The 21361-nt window shown below is 35.8% G+C and overlaps 1 pseudogene; it reads right to left on the reverse strand.

Annotated features, from left to right (window-relative positions):
• Nucleotides 1-200: 200 nt before the first annotated feature.
• On the reverse strand, nucleotides 201-11069 carry LOC138385727 (cell surface glycoprotein CD200 receptor 1-like; annotated as a pseudogene).
• Between the last annotated feature and the right edge of the window lie 10292 nt (nucleotides 11070-21361).

The following is a 21361-nucleotide window of genomic DNA, read 5'->3' on the forward strand; positions in this document are numbered from 1 at the left end:
TGCTGGTCATATTTCCCATAAAGAAAAAACTTAACCACTCAGCTGCAAGGAGTGCAGTTAGCTAATGATCTCCAGTGGTCAACACCTTCAGGATCCATTTCAGCTTTTGAGCTGAGGCCATGCTCTTCCCAGGCAGCCCCCCACCAATGACTAATCAAGAAGGGGTATCTAAGTTGGATCATTTCTTCACATGAAAGACTCTACTTAGAAGCAGTCTTTGCTCCAAGGCTCCTCCATTGATTTGGCTGAAACTTGGAAAGTGCTATAATAATATGGTGATCCGAGGTTCTTCCCTCTTTCCTTCCACAGGCTTCATTCAGGTCAGTGTCCTGGTCTAAGGGCTTTCCCTGCCCTATCCTGTTGGCTCCCCGTTTAGTCTTTCACAGGTGTCACTTCCCTCCCTCAATTAGCCTTTACCACTCCTCACTCCATCTCAGCCTCTGCACCCTGGACAATCTAACTGACACGCATGGTCCAATCTCTACGTTTTCTGATTCAGCAGGTCTAGAGTGGATTTGGGAAATCTGTATAATTTTTTTTAAAGCCCCACATAATTGCAAGGTTCAACCATGGTTGTACGCCCATAGTAAGAGAGTTTCATACAATTATTTCCTGTACAATATAATCTAACACTTATTAGCTTTCTTGAATTCTTTATTTATTATGGTATCTTTTGACATACCTCTGTTGATATTATCAAGTTAAGATGCAAGCATAGTTTTGTTTTATTTTGATTTTCAGTAATATTCATACAGATAGTCTTGGACCTAACTAACTATAAGCCTCATTCCAACCGGGGATGGATGAAGAATTAGTAAAAGGGGCCGGGCGCGGTGGCTCACGCCTGTAATCCTAGCACTCTGGGAGGCCGAGGTGGGCGGATCGTTTGAGCTCAGGAGTTCGAGACCAGCCTGAGCAAGAGCGAGACCCCATCTCTACTAAAAATAGAAAGAAATTATATGGACAGCTAAAAAATATATATAGAAAAAATTAGCCGGGCATGGTGGCGCATGCCTGTAGTCCCAGCTACTCGGGAGGCTGAGACAGGAGGATCCCTTGAGCTCAGGAGTTTGAGGTTGCTGTGAGCTAGGCTGACGCCACGGCACTCACTCTAGCCTGGGCAACAGAGTGAGATTCTGTCTCAAAAAAAAAAAAAAAAAAAAAGAATTAGTAAAAGGTTAAGGACAGGGTTACGATGTCTGTTGTGGACGCTATTTGGTAATATTTATATGCAGAAATAGATTAATAGGTTAGTTTTTTTGGCCTAGTAAAAAGGGTTTGACCAAAATGGCATATGCCAAGTGCCATTATATTAGTTTTACAACTAAAATAGACTAAAAATCCTTTCAAGGAAAAAATCTAGGGTACCTAGAATGTCTGAAGGGAGAAAACTATATTAGTAAGACAAAGCAGCTGTCTTAAATATCTCAGATGGCATGAGTAAAGAATGAATGAATTTTGTTTAAATTTCTATCATGATGAAAAAACTTTTAATGTTTTTCCTGCTATGGAATTAAAATGCTTATTTTTTCCATAATTTTTCATAATTGAAAATATTTTCATGATATCAAAAAATGATTAATATATGCATTGCCAATATTCTACTCCATAGAAAAATGGAGGAGAGGGTCATGGCATCCCATAGCCGTTCTCTTAGCACATAGATCACATTTTACAGATATCTCAAGTTGTCCACAGTGAATATTTTGCTACTTATAGAGTCCATAGACATTTATTATTTAATAAGTACATCATAACAGAATATAAGTTACAAAAATATACAATTCCAATTTATCACATCTTCAGAAATGTTAGGCATTAAGTATCAACACCTCTATAGGGATATAATGAGTTCAGAAGAAGCTAACATCCTTACACTTGCATTCACTCTCTTGCAAACATAACAAGAAATATGAATTCATTTTTATTAAATAATATAATTCTTATTATAATCTTATATCACATTAGCTAACTAGTTGATTCAAAAATGAAAACTAGGAACTGGGAAAGTGGAAATATTGCACATATTAAAATAAGAGTATAGGGAAAGGCACATTCAAACAATGTTGGAAGGAATGCAAATTGACACAATTTGACATATCTATGAATAATAAAAATGCACAAACTCTTTACCTGGCAATTTCACTCAAAATTACCTTACAGGTATACTTAAACAAATACAAAGAGATATATCCACAGCAAACATTCTATGTGGTATTGTTTACACTACAAACAAAACTTAAAACAATCTAAATGTCCATTACTAGGGTTGTATAGTTACAATATAACTATACGATGGAACTTTATGTAACCATTAAAAAGAATGACATAGCACTGCTTGTGGTGATATGAGAATATCTCCAAGACTTATATTATTAGCTTTTTGTAAGTATACAATAGCATTACAGTGTGTTCCCATTAGCTTCTTGACAAGGATATGTGTGTATATGTAAACAGATATATACATATAAGTGCACACATATTCTAGAGGCATATAGACATATCATATGTACATAAACATTTTCTAAAAGGAAACAGAAGAGACTATTGATGATTGTTCCTTCTGCAGAGTTATTTCTTCAGGAATCTCAGTTTTCATTATTTACTGTACTGCACAATTTGAATATTTTGTCATGAGCATGTGTTTTCTTTGTAATGATAACATCAATTCTTCAGGGAACTAGCTGGTAACAGCTAAGAATTTAAAATTCCAATTATACAAGGATATGAATGCAAACCCATTAGAATTGCTTTGTCTTCCAAGAGCCTTTAACAAAGAAATCTTCCATTCTATAACTAAGAAAATCAAAAGAGTAATTGTGATGTATCTTGGTTCATTTTTCATGGTGTTAGATTCCAATAACTCATAAAGTATGGAGGCCCATATCATCAACTTTGTAATGCCTGAGACATCTTCACCTTGTTTGTAGTATCATAGAGTGGATTGCTCTTCTCTGAGTAGCTGACATAGGACTTCATTACATCTTAAGAAAGAATTTGAAATCAAATCAGTTCAAAAAGGCCAGAAATCATTATAGAAACTACCTGTGTGTTGCTAACAGGTGCCCACAGCTTTGGTATCTACTATTTTTGTCTCTGGACTTACACCAACATAAGAGCAAGGCTTTGTTCTAATATTTTATGTAAAAAAAATATTTATTACTTAATCTCTGTGTGAAATGATGGTTGTGTGAAAGTAGAAATGGAGATAAATGTAGTGATATGAAAATAATTTCAAATGAGAGAGTTGAAGATTTAGTAAAGTACTGGTTATAAGATATTAAGGAGAATGATTTGTTTTAAGCTGAGTGAGAGGGAAATGATGATGATATTGAAAAAGGGAAGTCAGGAATTAGAGATGTTTTCATGCATTCAGTTTCTCCCAACATTACAGTCTGAAGAAGGCTAACATCATGTCCATTAAGATGCAGTTCATGAAATGAAAATGTGGATCTGGGGTGATGTATAAATAGTACGTGTTAGATAATAAAATAATTACACCTTCTAGCATTATAAAATCAGAATGGTTTTAATTTTTCAACTGAAACACTAATATTGATACAAGTTACAAATTATGTTATTAGGTTTCAGATTATATAGCTTAAAAGTTTGCAAATATTCTTTTTTATCTTATCTTACCTCCTTAACAACTGGAGTAGCTTCTGTTTTATTCTATTTACATTTCCTAGAAAAATAAAATAAGTTGGAGAGAGCATCATTTTTTAGATTGAAAATGGAACAAAAAACCCAGTATACTATTGACAGTTGTGGTTCATTTTCATAGAAGCCATAATGAATCAGAAAGAAACTGCCAGAAATGAGGGGAAAATACTGCTTGTGGTTAATACATCTAAATAAGAAAATTCTGGATTTGGGAAAAGGAAGTAAAATTATGCAATAGGAGCTTGATGCAATAGAATATATGTGACACCTCCTCTTTGGCACATGAAAGGAAGTATAATTATTTTCCCAAATAAAACAAAATGAGCATGCACTGTCTCTCCCAAGATCCTGCCCTAAGTGGCCTAATTCACCACACTTGCATGCCTGAGCAGCCCAGCCAAATCCCTCTCACCATGCAAAGCAGTCCAAGTTTTACACTTTCAGGGTACTTTTTTTGACTATGGGAGTTTTGATGTTAACAACCTAATTTACCCAATCAATCAATTCCATATTTGACTCCTCTCTAGCCCAATAAAGCTATAGAAGAAAAACCATTCATTAGTCAATACCTGCAGCCACTGCTTTTCAAAAAGCCAAAAGGATCCCACGATGATCAAAATCAAAATAATGAGGATAATAACAATACAGATAATATTTAATTTTGCTAATGTTTTAGTACCTATAAACACAAAAATATATGGTTTAAATGTAGTGCATACAAACAATGAAATATTACTCAGTGCTAAAAGCAAATGAACTATCAAGCCATGAAAAGACATGGGGAAACCATAAATGCATTTTACTAAGGGAAAGAAGCCAATTTGAAAAGGCTATCTACTGTATGATTCCAACCATAAAACATTCTGGAAAAGGCAAAATGAGGGAAGCAGATCACTGGTTGCCAGGAGTTGAGTGGGAGGGAGGGAGGAATACAAAGAAGACAGAGGATTTTCAGTGCAGTGATACTATTCTGTGCGACAGCATAAGGGTGGATACATGTCATTACACATGTCCAAACCCATAGAATATATTAATAAAACAGCAAGAGGGAAGCCTAACATAAACTATGGTTTTGGGTGTTGAAGATGTGTAGGTTCAGCAATTATAAACAACGTAACACTGTCTTGCAGGGTGTCCTTACTCAGTTGGGGAGATTATGCTTGGGTAGAGGCAGGGGGTATATGGGAACTTTCTATATTTTCCACTCAATTTTGCAATGAAGTTAAAACTCCTTTAAAAATAAAAATCAATTATATATATACATAGTTTAATGATGTCTCAGAGTACAAGAAATTCCTTTCTGTAATTTTATTTAAAACACTTCTTTACTGACATTATAATTAATAATTATTAATTAATTATCAATAATTCTAAGAATTGCTATGATTAAATTGCTTTCTCAATTCAGACGTTAGAGCTCCCAGCAAGATATCACCCTATGCCTGGATTTTATTGCTTTAAGGATTCATGAATGGTGAATTCCTACAGGAGAGATGTGAAATTTAGATCTCCTTGTTACAGAAGGAGCAGAGTGTGTCTCACCTCCAACATTCAGAAATAGTAAATGGGTAACGGTGAAGAAGATAGTTGGAAAAATAACCCAAATCTTGAAGTCACCTTTCTGCCAGGGCATTGAGAGGAAACTTAATCCATGGCGGCAACTTTATTTATTAGCAGCTGGCAGCAGTAACAAGCTCTGCCTGACAAACACACAAGTCAGCAAAGGCGTTGCCAGCTCTGAGAGGCAGGGGGTTGAAACTTGCTCCTGCTGTTCTGTGACTGTGGCTCAAGGGCAGGAGAAGGAGGTGAGGCACAGGCTGAGCAGGGCACCTGGTTTTTCCATCTTCCATGCACGGTGGATGTTTTTAAATATTGGATTTCTCAGTATTTTATTGGAAAAATAAAGTTTGGCTTTACTGTTAAAAACAGCAACACTTTTGGAAACTCAAACTATTGCACTTTCTCATTGGAGGTGCACTAGCAGAACATAGACATCCACTGTGAAAAGAAGACATAGAGAGATCCTGCCCTACATGGGAGTTTGGACGAGAAAATCCTTTCAAGAAAGAGATTCTAAATATGACACCATATTGTAATACTGGACGGTGGGATTTCATACTTAACAAAGGCACAATTACCCTTGTCAGTAAATATTGCTAAACTCTTTTTTAAAGAAACAAATATCACTTAAACAATGGATATTGGAAAATGGTTGTTTCAACACATGGGTTTTCCTCTTCTCCCTTCTTGTAACTTACTAAAGTGTTAGTAAATAAATTTTTTAAAGGGTAGACCTGCAAAGACGAAGGTAACAGGGACAAAGACAAGAGCAGACCAAAGATTTCAACCTGCTCTTAACTGAAAAATGAATGAAAGAATGGCAAATGATTTACAAAGTGGAGTAAGTCAAAGTTTCAGTGCAACAAAACTCCAGAAAGACTCTAGAGTAGGAAGCATCGAATATAGATAAAGGGGCATGTAGGGTAGGGGGCAAGTATGGGGCTAAAAGTCAGGAGATTCTTTGAAAGTCTGTCTTGAGAACAGGTGGGTTGCCAAGTGCTCTGCCCGATTTATTTCCCCAACCGGCAGAAAAAAGGGGAGATTGACCTAGAGAAGATGAACTGGAGAGACTCCAGAGTCAGGCACCCAGACGTCATGGCAGGTGAGGATGAAGTGTCAGACCAAGGAGAGGTATTAAAGGAAAGTCTGAGTTCTCAACAGTGGGATGCTCACACACACACTCACGCACACACAAACACAAATACTCCCCTCTCCCAGCACACTGATCGTCAGGCTTATCTCTCTAAAGCAAGAGACTCGTGAGTTATTGTCTGAAGACAGGAACAGCCCCAGAGCAAAGGCCTTCAGATACATAACAAATCCTCAATTTAAATAAAAAATCATGTGCCTCCTTTTCACCGTACTGAAGCTAACTATCTCACAAACCCCAACATCAGATAGTAGAGCTTCCAATCAGCTCTTGAGTGCTCACTTTGACAAGAAGCCATTAGCCAAGGATTAACAAAGACTTAGGAAAAGTCTCATTTATGAAAGAAAGAGGTTGAACACACAAATGTCTAGAAGAGAGAAGAAACTCAGAGTAAACAGGCACAGAACCAAGTAGAGGACTGAGGCAAAAAGAACATCCAGGACAATCACTGCTCAGCATGTCTAGAGACCAACCAGAGCAGATTAGACCCAGAGCATGGAAAAGCTCTAAAACACGTGACTTCAAGAAAAAAACGGAAGTGACACATTACACAATAAACCTGACCATGTGGAAAATATTAGTAAGGGCTTCTCTAGCTTTGTGAGTGAGCTTGGTGACAATTCACAAAAGGCACATACATTTTTAAGGAAAAAAAAAAGTAAAAGAATTATGAAGCCCAAGAAAAAAAAAAGTTATTCAGAAAAGAAAGCATGGGTTTATTTCTTGATCCGACACTTAATAATACCTAAATATTCAAATTAATCTGAACCCTGACTAATTTAATAAAAAATCGCTATGTCACTGTATATAAAGAACGAGGTTAAGGAACATGGTAATTGTAAATCCACATCTACCATAAGAACAAGTGGGTACATAATGTCTAAATTTGATACAGTAAGAAATAACAACATGAGCATGTTGTTTAAAAAATAGAATTAATTACTAGACAAAACGCTTGTAAATTTGACAGTGTCCACCTCTGGGGAGTAGAATGAATGGGGAGTAATAGGGTGGAAAAGGCAGGGGAGAGCCGATGATTTTCATTGAGCCCGATAAAACAATTTGACTTTAAACTATATATGTTGGTTAAACTAGTATTTAATATTTTTTTTAAATACCAAATAAATGAAAGCAGGATCAGGGTAGAGAATGAAGAATGGAAATAGTGATTAACTGAATCATAGATGTTATTATAAGTTAAGAAATTCCATAAGAAGGAGCTGGACTCCTCCAGCTACCAGACTAAAAATTCATGAAGGCAATGTATGAGTGACTTTATCTTTCCAATAAAACCTTACATATTTGTTTCTAATTACACTTTATCTTTCAATTAACCCTAAGTATTCTTCTAAAAGTATACTATTCATTCCAGTTAACTGCCAGTATAGAAGTGAACATTAAAAGGAAAAATAAACCACATTCTAAAATAAGGCTTTTTACAACAAATTGCTGTATTTTTCTTTTAAACATGTCTCTTTATTGTGGGGAAAAGGGAGATAGAGTGGAGGCTAGAGAAAGCATCCTTGAACAAAATTTCTCTGCACATTCCCTTTTCCTTCTAACTCATCAGAAAGAATGAAAACACTCAAACAAAAAACTAGAAGATTTACTAACCAGGAAACAGCTTTATGCACAGACTCCTGTTGCCAGTCACATGGGAGACAGAGCAGGTCACAGTAGTCACATCGGGGACCTCCCAGGAGCATGTACTCTGGACAGTCACCGTGCCATTGCCCCAATATTCTTGCTCAGTGACACAATCATCCCCCTCTGGGGTCCAGGAGATCTGTGCAGCTGGCTTCCCCGCTACTGCCTTGCACACCGCAGTTCTATTCCTGCTTAGAAACAGGGTCGCTTCAGGGGGAACTGCAGAGATATAAGGGAAAAATGCTTCAGTCTTAACATAAGCAATATGGAATTTAGAGAGACATGTGTTTCAGTCACAAATCTGGTGAGATGAAATTCCACAGCATATGACGTTCCTTACCTAACACCTGGAGGTGATAATTATGATTGAAATTCCCATCAGGTGTCACCATCACACACCTGTAATACCCATCATGAGTGATGGCCACTGGAGCAATTTGAAGGTCAGGATTCTGACTGGGTCTGGAGGCCCAGGTTATTCTGTCATCAGTACAGTTGATTTCCTTGGTCTCCTTTGTGTCGCTCCTGTAAGCTTTTGTGCAGGAAGGCTTGTCCCTGAGGATTATTTCCCATCTTGTTAGCACCACTCTTGTCCATGTCTGAGGGCAGCGGAGCACAGCGTTGGTGTCCATCACCACAGACAGTGAAGTGTTAACTGGACACACACACACAAAAGGAGAACGATAAAAGAAAATCTTGATAAAGAACTTCATGTGTTAAATTTATCCACAGCATATTACATGAAGTTGTACTAGATACTAACTTGGCTAGTGATCACATTCCAGAAATTTTACACTTACATAACAAATTAACGTTCACGACATATAAATAGTATATTAAACCCAATTCAGAGATTGACAAATTTTCTCCTGTATTATGCATTATTAGGAAAACAATATATACCATAAAGTATTTTGACATTAGGAGTTTTACTATCTAGAAACAACAAAACAAGAAAAGACTTTTAAATTAAACAACAAAGATAATGTTCTAAATGTAATCTTTTGGTGGAAGAGACTATTATATTTATCATGCAATGCATGCACTTCAGGGAAGAAAATGGAATAATTAGTGATGTGATTGTCTCCTCCTAAGTTATGAAAAGCACAAAATATCAGTAACATCAAACCTAAATGTCTTGCTCTATGCCTACTTTTTCAGAGAAACATAAATGTGGAAAGTATATGGTTCTTTCATGAAAAGTAGATAATATGGCATTCAGGTGGAGCTACCTGGATATCTTAGAGTTTATTTTTTATTTGAAAAATCACAAAGTCGGTAACATCCACAGATCTTTAAAAGGTCTATAATTTCACTGGTAAGCCATCACACAAAATGAAAAATGATGATGCCGGTAATAAGAGCTGCTTAGAAATATAGCCTTTAGATGAGGTTCCTTTCCTTCCCATTAAGTTACATGCAGCACTTCAAGATAGTTAAGCTGTGAACTTTTCTCATGGATTTTATTTCTGTATATTCAATCTAATTACTAGGATTAATATAGAAGTTGACCTCTTTTGTCCATCTTTTAAAGTAATAATTAAGCCCTCCATCCTACAAGCATCTTCAACATGGAACCTCATCCTTGCCTTAAACTGACACAGTGTGCCCATGACTGATAGGGGTCTAGTGAGAGCTGATTAGTAGACCAAAGAATCTGTCACAGCTCGAGTCTGCAGCAGAGGTGAGTGTCAGTGATGGCATTGCTATAACATGAGCAGAGCAGCTATGGCAGGACAAACTTCCTCAAGCCCTTGCATTTCCTGTTCAAGTAAAAATCACATAACTAGAGGAAGAATGAGGTAGAACATTAATGCAGACCTGAGAGGCAGTTAAATCCATGCTCTTCCTACTACTTCAACTTGGCAAAGGTTCAGTGACAAGCAAGAACATGGCTTAATTGGAGCACAACTAGAGATTGGGTCACTCAAAGTCCCGCATCCCACAGCACTCAGATCACCACAATCAGATCACCTGGCCCCAGCCAGGACATCAGCTAATGTTTCTAACAAAGTTCAACTCTCCATCCTCTCGGTGCTGGCCACTGCATAAGGAAGCATGTTACCTTCTGGGAGAGGTGTTGAATAGCTCTGTGTCATCTGCTTTCCATTCATACATGAACTACTTGAAGCTAGAAAATATATTGAGAAGAGTAAAATGAAACCAATGTTATGTGCTCAAATAGAATGGGAGCCACTGTTTCTCCACAAAGTCTTATTCAATAAGACAGACAATCAATTAACCACAACTAAAATTATACCAAAATCATTATAAAACAGAAATTATAAGTTATACCATCATTAGGAGAAAAACATGTTACCATCTGGAAAATTACAAGTTGTTAATCAATGATTTTTCATTCATGAAACACCTTATTTTGTCAACTATTTTGTACAGGGCGATCCTGCCTCCACCCCTCCCCATCCCCCAGCCAGGGAGATGAGTCCAATGTGAGTATTTCACATGAGCTAGTTCGATCATACTACTTTCTCCAGATGCTGGAGAGAGCATCAATAAATGATATTTCTCTGCACACTTCTTTCCTTCTTAACCTAACCCCTCTGACAGAATGAAAATTCAAACACAAAACTGGAAGATTTATTAATCAGGAAGCAGCTCTATGCACAGACTCTTGCTGCCAGTCACATGGGAGACAGAGCAGGTCACAGTAGTCACATCAGGGACCTCCCAGGGGCATGTACTCTGGACAGTCACTGTGCCATTGCCCCAATATTCTTGCTCAGTGACACAATCATCCCCCTCTGGGGTCCAGGAGATCTGTGCAGCTGGCTTCCTTGCTACTGTCTTACACACCGCAGTTCTATTCCTGCTTAGAAACAGGGTCGCTTCAGGTGAATTGCAGAGATATGAGGGAAAAATGCTTCAGTCTTAACATAAGCAATATGGAATTTAGAGAGACATTTATTTCAGTCCAAATCTGATGATCTGAAATATCACAATATGTGATGTTCCATACCTAACACTTGGAGGTGATATTCATGATGATAATTCCCATCAGATGTCACCATTATATACCTGTGATACCCATCGTGAGTGATGATCAATGGCTCACTCTAAAGGTCAGGATTCTGGTGGGATCTGGAGGCCTGGGTTATTCTTTTCTCAATGCAGTTTATTTCCATTGTCTCATTTGCATCTCTCCTGTAGGTTTTGATGCAGGAAGGTTTGTCACTGAAGACTTGTGCATATGGTTAGGATCACAGTTGTTAATGAAACAGGAGAGCAACAGAGCACAGCCTTTGTAAACACTCGGATACACAGTGAAGTGTTAACTGGTTACAGGAGACAGCACTGATAAAGGTCTCAATGGAGCATCATTTTAGAGCGCATTAGTTAAGCTGCCTGCTGGCAACAGCTTTTTACTTAAAACATTTTTACTTCATAAAAATAAATATTAAATAATATCCTATATAGCTCCACCTGATATAAATAAAAGTTTCCATTTCTTACTTGTAAATATACATGTAAATACAACATTCAACTGAGTCAAACATCTCTTTATTCAACAACTAGCAGCCTATAATTTAGTAAGCCTATGCCTTACCTTGAATATATCCCCCTGTCTAAAGAAGCAACAGTGCCATCCCACATAGGTGGGACATAAATGACCCAGTTTTGTTATCTGAAATCAAACAGATGTAACTTTTCAGCTGAATCCTTGATGTGGAGATTGAAAGAAGAGTTGTTTTGTGCAAGCTTACATAGAGATAAAGGCCCAGGCTGAGTCCAGGCAAGCAGGCAGTGGGGCTGGATGAGAAGAACACAGCAGGAGGAGAGTACAGAAAGACAGGTTGGGTAACAGAGGCTGGGAATCCAGTGCCAAGGAACAAGCACTTTATCCAGTAGGCAGAATAAACATGGAGCTATTGAAGAGTTTGCAGAAGACGATGGTTTTAACAGAGGGATGTTTCACAAAGAGAATTGGTTGTGTCATGAAAGATGATCATGAAAAAGTCATCTAGACTAGGCAGAGGGAGATGATTGCTACTGTATAGGGGAAAGATAATAAGCTAGGACAGGGCATAGAAAAGAGATGAAAGATGCGAACACCTTCCAGATAGAAAGGCCAACATTCCCATCCTGCACTGCCAGCTGCTGTCAGTGCTAAAGGCTTTACCTGAAGGTACATTACCAAGTGCAGGGAAATTAGGAACAACAGATACCAGACTCCAAGAGTTTTGGACAGGGATGAATCATTGTGTGCATGAGGTGCAAATCCAAAAAGACTTCCTGGAAGCAAAGAGTTAGAAAAGACTTTTACGCTGCAGATAATTGAAAAGAACAATTCAGTTTTCCTTAGGAAAATCTTTCACACAGAAGACCGTACTCTCTGTGTAACAGAAGTGAAGGAATACCTTGGATAAGGACCAAAGAAAAGAGAGATAAAAGAGAAGTAGTTAAAATGAATTAGGAGTGGCACCTGGCAAATATTGGTTTCCCTCCTGAGTGTATGCATTCCCTTTGCTTTTTTTCCCCTTAGTTTTAGAATTCTCTTTGCTATTCAATCAGGGCAATTGCAAACTAGGACTCATAGTTGCCAGATCAAAATCTTTGCAATGCACTTTTATCTCATTAATACCTGAGAAACTCTAGACTAGCAACAAAAGAAAAAAAAAACAACCTGAAACAAAGATGGGCAGAGAAATCTCTAAATATAAACTTTCCAAGCTATACACATTCTCCAGCGAAACCCAAGTGGTGAAGACATTCATTTGATGTGGTATTCTTCTAGGATTAATGGTTCTTAGATGTTGGGATGTTACAGTTTAATAAAAATTTTTAAATGGAAAGATTTTTAGTAAGGATATTTAAAAATGATATGCACCAGCAAGTCGTTTAAAAAAATGTTTTAACATCAAAAATTAGAAATTTAAGAACTTGATAATTTTAAAATAAAGGAGAGCTCTTTAAATTAACTCAGTTTGGATTTATGTAAAACTTTCACTATATTATTTTTATTTTTCTCATTTTTTTCATAGACTAATTTCCCCATGTATCATAGAACACTAAGCTAGGATTCAAAAACTTTTATATTAAATAACTATGTAATCACTGTATAACTTTGGCAAATGTTCAATAATCTCACTATAGTTCAGTTTCTTCATTGGTTAAAATGAATGGATTGATTGGTTTTCTATAAAACAGGGATAAATATAAATATGTTCTCTTGGAAAGAAAATAAATTTATATAAACTCATACCAAGCTGGTCAGGTTAATTTATGATGGATCAGGACAACCAAGAGTGAATAAATATGCCTTGGCATGCCTTAGCATGAATACCACACCTTTAGCATGTTATCAAAGGATCCTTAGTAATTAATAGTGGTAATTCATTATTCTCTAACATATAGTATTTTTACATTTATTAGCTCACTTTAACACCAACCCAGTGAGCTAGAGAACATCATCTTCATTGTAGTATGAGGAAACTGATGTGAAATAATTTGCCAACATCATTAGTAAGTGACAGCTCTAAGTCTCAAAGTCAGAATTTTTTACTTCAAGACCAGTATTATTCTCCCTGTCAAAACTTCCTTGATAATTCAGAGTAACTGAAAAGAAGATCGTTCCAACTTAGTATAAAAGCAATTATAAAATATTTTTTTAAAATAAATATTTTATTTGCTTTGATTATGTACAGTAACATAACCTAATTATTAAAATGCATTGTCAAAATACATGAGGAAATGATAAACAGATAAAAAGACTAAATTTAGCTTAAATGTAAAACTGATAGTTATTCATAAATATATAAATAGATTCTTCAAAAGATAGGCTAGAAAGAGATAAGAAAACTAATATTTATTGATCATTGAGAGGCACTTGAGATTCAGTACTAAAACTCTCTGTAAGGGCAAAATAGCTATTCCCATTTTACAGATGAGGAATCTGCCTCCGCAGGGACAGGGCAGAGATTGTAATCAAAGATCCCACAGTCAATAAGAAGGAGCACAGGGAATGTTCATGTCTTTTCTATATCACTCTGCCTATAGAGCACTTTTGTTTAAAAAAAAGTCTCCCCTAAAGTGGATTAAATAGCACATACCCACTAATAAGGAGACTTACATTTATGTGGGAATTTGTTCTTAGACTCTTTTATTTACTTTTTCCTTTCGTTTTTTTTTTTCTTTTTTTAATGTTTTTTATTTCAGCATATTACGGGGGTACAGATGTTTAGGTTACGTATATTGCCTTTGCCCCACCAGAGTCAGAGCTTTTACTTAATCAAATGGTGCAAGGATGTATTGTGAGAATTATTACAAGGCCACAAGTCTCTCTCTCTTTTCAAATAACAAGACTTGCTTAAAGCCTTGCTATTCCATGTGTGATCGGCAGATCAGAAGCACCAGCATCTCCTGGAAGCTTGTTAGAAATGTAGAACAAATGCAGAGCCTTGGCCACCACCCAGTGGATTGATCTAAAATTCTTAGGCGAGGAAAAGAGAAAGAGAATAAAATTGAGCACTTTAACGGACATGAAAAACTCCAGTGGAAAATATTCTAATGTCTCTTTCTCATCATGGTTTCCTGTCTACTCTACCCAACACCTCGCACCCTTCCCCCCAACTTGCCCAATAGACTTACCAGCTATGAAAAAAAAGAAAAATTGTGAATAGGATCCCAAAAGCTGAAGCCATCTTCCAAAGGGAGTTTCTTCTTTTTATTTTTCTATCCTTACCTCTGTGTTTTCCACCTCCATCCCATGGGCCCAGCTGTGTTCTTTTACCTCTCTTGCCCTGCCCCATTAGCACTGATGAGAAATCCCCCACTAGCTTAGACTGTTGTCTTTCTGGCTCATGAGCAATTCAAAAAGAAGCATTTCCTATCCGGACAGTTGAGGTGATAATGACAGAATTTCCTGGTTTGTGCTTTTACACATTTATTTATCTCAAGAGAAAGATGTATGTGTGACCCATGATTCAGATCCAATTGTAATTGACCGAGCTATGTCCCAGATATAGTCAAAATGATTCTCATGAGGTAGGTATCATTATATTCATTTTTACACACAAGGAGGTAGAGAGTCCGAGAGGTTAAATAACTCATCTTAAGTCAGTTAACCATAGAGTAGTAGAACCAGCATAGAAACCAAAATCTTTCCATGGGTAGTTTTTCTTATCTTGTACTGTATTTTATGTGTGTGTGCCTATGTATGTTTGTTTGGTGATTTGTTGTGTGGTTTATGAAAGAAGCCAAACACGACCTCTCCTTCTAGGGATATGCACTTGAATACAAAAACACTGAGACAGAAAGTATTTAGAAGTAAAATACTCACAAAGAATCACAAGACAAATAATTCTCCCCCCAAATGACAGTGTTAACTTCTTCTGCTTCATAATATTTACTTTATTTCTCTTTTTCCTCTGTTTGTTTAGGTTGCTTCTGGTTAAAGCAATTTAAGACATGCTGTCTCCTGCCTCAAACTCAGGTTTGCTGTGTGGGATGCTAAGGTGAAGACTGAGGGTGCTGACTAGTAGGCTGAAGTTTCTGCCCATAAATTTTCCTTACAGCTTCCTGCACAGACAATAATCCTGCCCTTTGTATTTGTCTTGTGCCGCCCCCCACCCCCCCACACACACACCCCCTGCAATTGTTCACACTGGTTTCAGTTTGGTTAGCCAAAAGGAATGGCTAATGATAACTTCTTATGAAAAAGGTGTATATGACTGTGTATGCTTTGCCAACTTTCTAAGCTATATACTTATCACCAGGATCAGATTCTTGTCACCAAATAGAAAATCCCTCAACACATTTGAATATGAAAATTGGGATTTTTAATGAAAGAACAGAACAGCTGTATCCTCTATTTCTTCTCCACCCTCTGTTTTGAGTTGATTTTGTGTATGCTGTAAGGGTCCAATTTCATTCTTTTGCATAGAGATATTCAATTTCCCCAAGAACATTTACTGAAGAGACTATCCTTTCTCCATTGTGTATTCTTGGAACATTTGTTGATTAATTGACTATGCATATCCATGATATGCCTGGATTTATTTCAGGCATTTCCGGTGTGTTACATTGATCTATATTTCTGTCTTTATGTCCATACCATACTGTTTTAAATACTGTAGTTTTACAATATATTTTGATATAAGGAAGTGTGATATCTCTAGGTTTATTGTTCTTTTCAAGATTGTTCTGGATGTTCAAGGGCTTTTGTGGTTTCATATGACTTTTAGAATTTTTTTCTATTTCTGTAGAAAATGTCACTGGTATTTTGATAGGGATTACATTGAATCTACAGGTCTCTTTGGGTAGTTTCTTAGTCTGTTTTTGCTGCTATAACGCAATACCACAGACTGGGTAATTTATAAACCATAGAAATTTCTCACAGTTCTGAAAGTTGGGAAGTCCAAGATCAAGGCACCAGCAAATTCAGTGTCTGGTGAGAGCTGCTCTCTGCTTCCAAGATGGCACCTTATTGCTGCATCTTCTGGAAGGGAGGGACGTTGTCCAGACGGGACAAAATAGATGAACTTGCCACCTTAAACCCTTTCATAAGATACTAATTCATTCATGAGGGAGAAGCCCTCATGGCCTAATCACCTCTTATAGGCCCCTCTTTTGCATTGAGGATTAAGTTTCGACATGAATTTTGAAAGGGATATAAACATTCAAACCATAGCAAGTAGTATAGAATTATAACAATATTACATCTCCCAATTCATAAACACAGGATGCCTTTCCATTTGTTTGTGTCTTCACATTAATTTCTTTCATCAATGTTTTTTATTTTTCAGTAAACAAATCTTTCACTTCCTTAGTTAAGCTTACTCATAAGTATTTTAACCTTTTTGATGCTATGTAAATTGGATTGTTTTCCCAATTTCCTTTTCAGATGATCTGTTATTAATATATAGAAATGCAACTGATTTTTGCATGTTGATGAGAACTCACAAATATGGGGAAATTAAACAATACATTTTTTAACAGGAAGTGGGTCAAAGAATAAATCAAAAGACTAAACAAAAAACACCTTGACTCACATGAAAATGAAAATATACCATACTAAAATTCATGGGATGCAAAAAAACAATACTAAGAGGGAAGTTTATAGCATTAAAACACCTCCATGGAAAAAAGAAGAAAAGTCTCAAATAAAAAACATAACCCCACACCTCAAGGAATTAGAAAAATAATAACAAATTAAATCCAAAGTTAGCAAAGGAAGGAAATGATAAAGAATAGAGTAGAAATAAATAAAATAGAGAAGAGAAAAATAACAGAAAACAATTAATAAAACTAAGATTTTTTTTTGAAAAAATAAACAAATTCACTAACATTTACCTAAACTAGGAAAGGAAAAGGGAAGACTCAAATAAATAAAATCATAAATGAAAGAGGAAACATTACAACTGATGCCAAAAAAAATCCATAGGAATAAACAATTCTACGCCAATAAACTGGATAACCCAGAAGAAATGGATAAATTCTTAGAAACATACCACCTACCAAGACTAAATCATGAAGAAATATGAAGTCTGAACAGTTACAGTTACATATAGTCACAGAAAGTCTGAGCTATAACTAATAAAAAGATCAAACCAGTAATCAACAAACTTTCAACAAAGAAAAGCCCAGGACCTGATGGCTTCACTGGCAAATTCTACCTAACGTTTAAAAAATAATTAATTTCAGTCCTCCTCAAACATTTCCAAAATATTGAATAGGTATGAATACTTCCAAACTCATTCTATACAGCCAGCATTACCCCAATATCAAAGCCAGACAGAGATATTACAAGAAAGAAAACTACAGGACAATATCCCTGATCAAGACAGATGCAAAAATCCTCAACAAAATACTAGCAAACTGAATTCAACCACACATTAAAAGAACTATACACCACCATGACTATTTGGGATTCATCTCTGGGATGCAACAGTGGTTCAATGTGCAAAAATCAATTAATGTAATATCTCATATAAGGCTATTATAGCGGTAATCAAGTTAAAATGACATAATTAGGATAGGCCCTAGTGCAATATTACTGGAATCTTTATAAAAAGGGGAAATTTGGAGACAGACATGCATACAAGGACAGTGTCATATGAACATGAGGATGGCCATCCACAACCCAAAGAGAGAAACATGGAACAGATCCTTCCCTTCTAACCCTGAGAAGAAACCAATTTTGCCAACACCTTGATTTTGAACTTCTAACTTCTAGAACTCTGAGATAGTGCATGTCTATTATTTAATCCATCCAGTTTGTATTACTTTTACTAGGTCAGCCCAAGCAAACTAATACACTACATCACATAGGAAACCCATTAAACCGCTCTGCATTTAGAATAACCACAGCACTATGATGGGAATTGATCCAGAGTCCCTACCTTTGCCCCTTTGGGGAAGCCTGGCTGTTGGCCTGCCTTCATCCACACATGCCCAACGCCCTGTGGTCAGTATAGAATTCAAGTAATAGTCATGCCAGTAAAACCCACACCATCCACCAATACTAATTAATCAGTCTTCCACCTATAAAGTAAACAGACAACTGAGATTGAGAACACTGTCAAAATGGACTGAGCACTAGTATTTTATATTTTAACTCATCTAATGCTCAAATGTTTCCTGTGACTACTATTGAGTATCATTACTATCTTTTCCATGTCAAACAGCTAGTAAATGGCAAAGACAAAAACCAAATCCTAACAGTCTGGCTCCAGAGCCTGTACCCTTAACTTCCACACTCTGTTCCCTCTCACCAGATGCTTAAGGAAAACCAGTACCATGAAATAAAAACACTTACAATAAGAAGTAGAGCAAATGATGCCTGAGGAAATAGAACTCATATAAGAAATATACAAAAAAAATGTACTTCTGTTTAGTACTTCTATTTGTGGAAATATTGTCAATTAGATACTCTGAACAAAATATTCAGCTAAAAACACCAAAGAAGAGGGATGAAATTTAAAAAAAAATTTTAAAGCTTAACTGAGCTTACAAGAAATTAAGAAGAATTTCTTGAACCCAAACTGAAAGGAAGCAAAAATGTGAACTACAAAAATGAAGGTAACCCAAGACTACCCAAGAGGGTTATTAGGAACCCAGAGACTTAAATTTTAATAGTCATTTAGAGGACAGGAAAAGAACTTTGAGCCCATATAAGGTAGGGAGTTGAAACTGAGACACATATACCACCACCCTCAATAAAGTCAGGGTAAACTTTAAATAAATCCAAGTATTCAAAAAGAAAGAGATAAAGTTATTTCTCATATTCTAAGATCTAGATGAAAAAAAGAAAAAATAGCACTAGAATAGGTCTCTACTATGAATTTGTTGCCATAACACTGCCCTTATATAGGTTTGAGTGTTGAATTTATGTTACCTATATTATCTAAGAAACTCTAAGCTGAGAAATTCAGTTAGTTTTCCCAGCTTGGTAGCACTTCCCAGAAGCACAAAAAAAAGAACCTTCCTTCATCCCAGATTCCACATGAGTCTCACAGATATAAATAATCAAATATAAGCTATCACTCCAAAATTTAAAAAAAGACAAATATCCATAATGAGAGATGACATAAAAATCAAAATAAACAAACCCATCAAAAGATTTATGTATTATAACTTTCAAATAAATTTGTAGAATATATGTTCAACATGCTTACAGAGTAATTATCTTTAACTTATTTACAGAAATTCAAAGTGACATTCAAACAAAAAAATATTTTAAAGAAACTAAATAAATTTATAGAATCAAGTTTAATATTTACTTAAAGTTAAAACTCAATGAGAAGATCTGAAAGTAGGTTAGACACAGATAAAAGAATATTTGTTGTCTCTAAGGGAGTGGAACCAATCAAGGAATTGAAAAGGAATATATTAATACAAAGAATTCTCAAGTCAATTAAGAAAAAGCTACCCAAATTTTTAATAGAAAATATTTTGACATTTACCAAAGAAAATATATGGGTAGTAAACAAATATATGACAATATGGCCAACATCATTAGTGTTTAGGTAAATACACATGAAAACCAAAATAACATAGCAATATACATCTATTAGAATGTCTAAAATTAAAAAGACTGACAAGTCTTGTCAGCAAGAATAGGGAAAGACTAGAAGTCTTATACATTGGTGGGAGAATGTGAAATGTACAACCACTTAGAAAACCAGTTTGGCAATTGCTTTAAGAGCTAAACATCCACTTAGCATATGATCCAGCCAATCCATTCATCACTATTTACCAATAAAAAATAAAAGCATACATCAAAAAAAAAAAAACTTGCATAAGAATGCTTATAGCAGCTTTATTTCTAATAGCCCAAAACTGGAAACAACCCAGATGTCCATCATTAGAGAAACAAATGAACAAACTAGTTTGTGTATACAATTAAATACTATTTGCAATAAAAAAATGAAGTTTTCATGTGCAGATGTCTCCCAAAATAATTATGAGTGAAAAAAGCCAGACCAAAAAAAGGGTCCATATTATATTACCCTGTTTATGGAAAATTCTAGAAAATGCAAACTAGTATATAGGTACAGAAAGCAGATTAGTGATTGCCTAGGGAGTGGGGTATGGGAGAACAAGAGGAGTTTGGAGATAGGGTTACAAAGAAGCATCAGAAAGCTTTTTGGGATGATGGACAAGTTTATTATCTTGATTATGCTGATACTTTCATAGGAGTAAAACTATGTCAAAACTTACCAAAGTGTATAATTTAAATGTGTGCAAAATTTAACAAATTGTACACTTTAAATATATCATTTATACCTCAGGAAAGCTGTTTTTAGATGTTCATAAGTAGAGCATATCCACTAATAGGTGTATGTTACAATGGATAACTTTCAAATTACTAGAGGTGTTGAAAGAAAGAGAGAGAGAGAGAGAGAGAGAACTAACCAATCTAACAAAGCAAAGCAAAGGAAAAAATTAAAGGGCAGGTGGAGAGAAAACATAATGAATGAGACACATAAAATGAGATTGTAAAAATATGGCCTAATAAATAAGTGCTAACTCCATCTCAGTTCTACTTCCTCGATGATGTAACTGACATACCTGGTCTGATCTCTAGATTTTCTGATTCAGCAGATGTAGAGTGGATTTGAAAAATATGTATAATTTTTTTCCCACTTGATTTCAATGTTCAACCATGTTTACCCCCATAGTTGAAATTTTCATACAATTATTTTCTGTACAATATAATTTAACCTTTATAAACTATCTTGAAATCTTTAATATGGTGTCATTTGGCATGCCTGTTTTAACATTACCAGGTTAAGATGTAAGCACAGTTTTGTCTTACTTTGCTTTTCAGTAATATTTAGACAGATACTTTTGTACCTAACTATGAGCCACGCCTCAACCAGG

The sequence above is a fragment of the Eulemur rufifrons genome, chromosome 7 (genome assembly GCF_041146395.1).
Source record: "Eulemur rufifrons isolate Redbay chromosome 7, OSU_ERuf_1, whole genome shotgun sequence".
In the NCBI taxonomy this organism is placed as follows: Eukaryota; Metazoa; Chordata; class Mammalia; order Primates; family Lemuridae; genus Eulemur; species Eulemur rufifrons.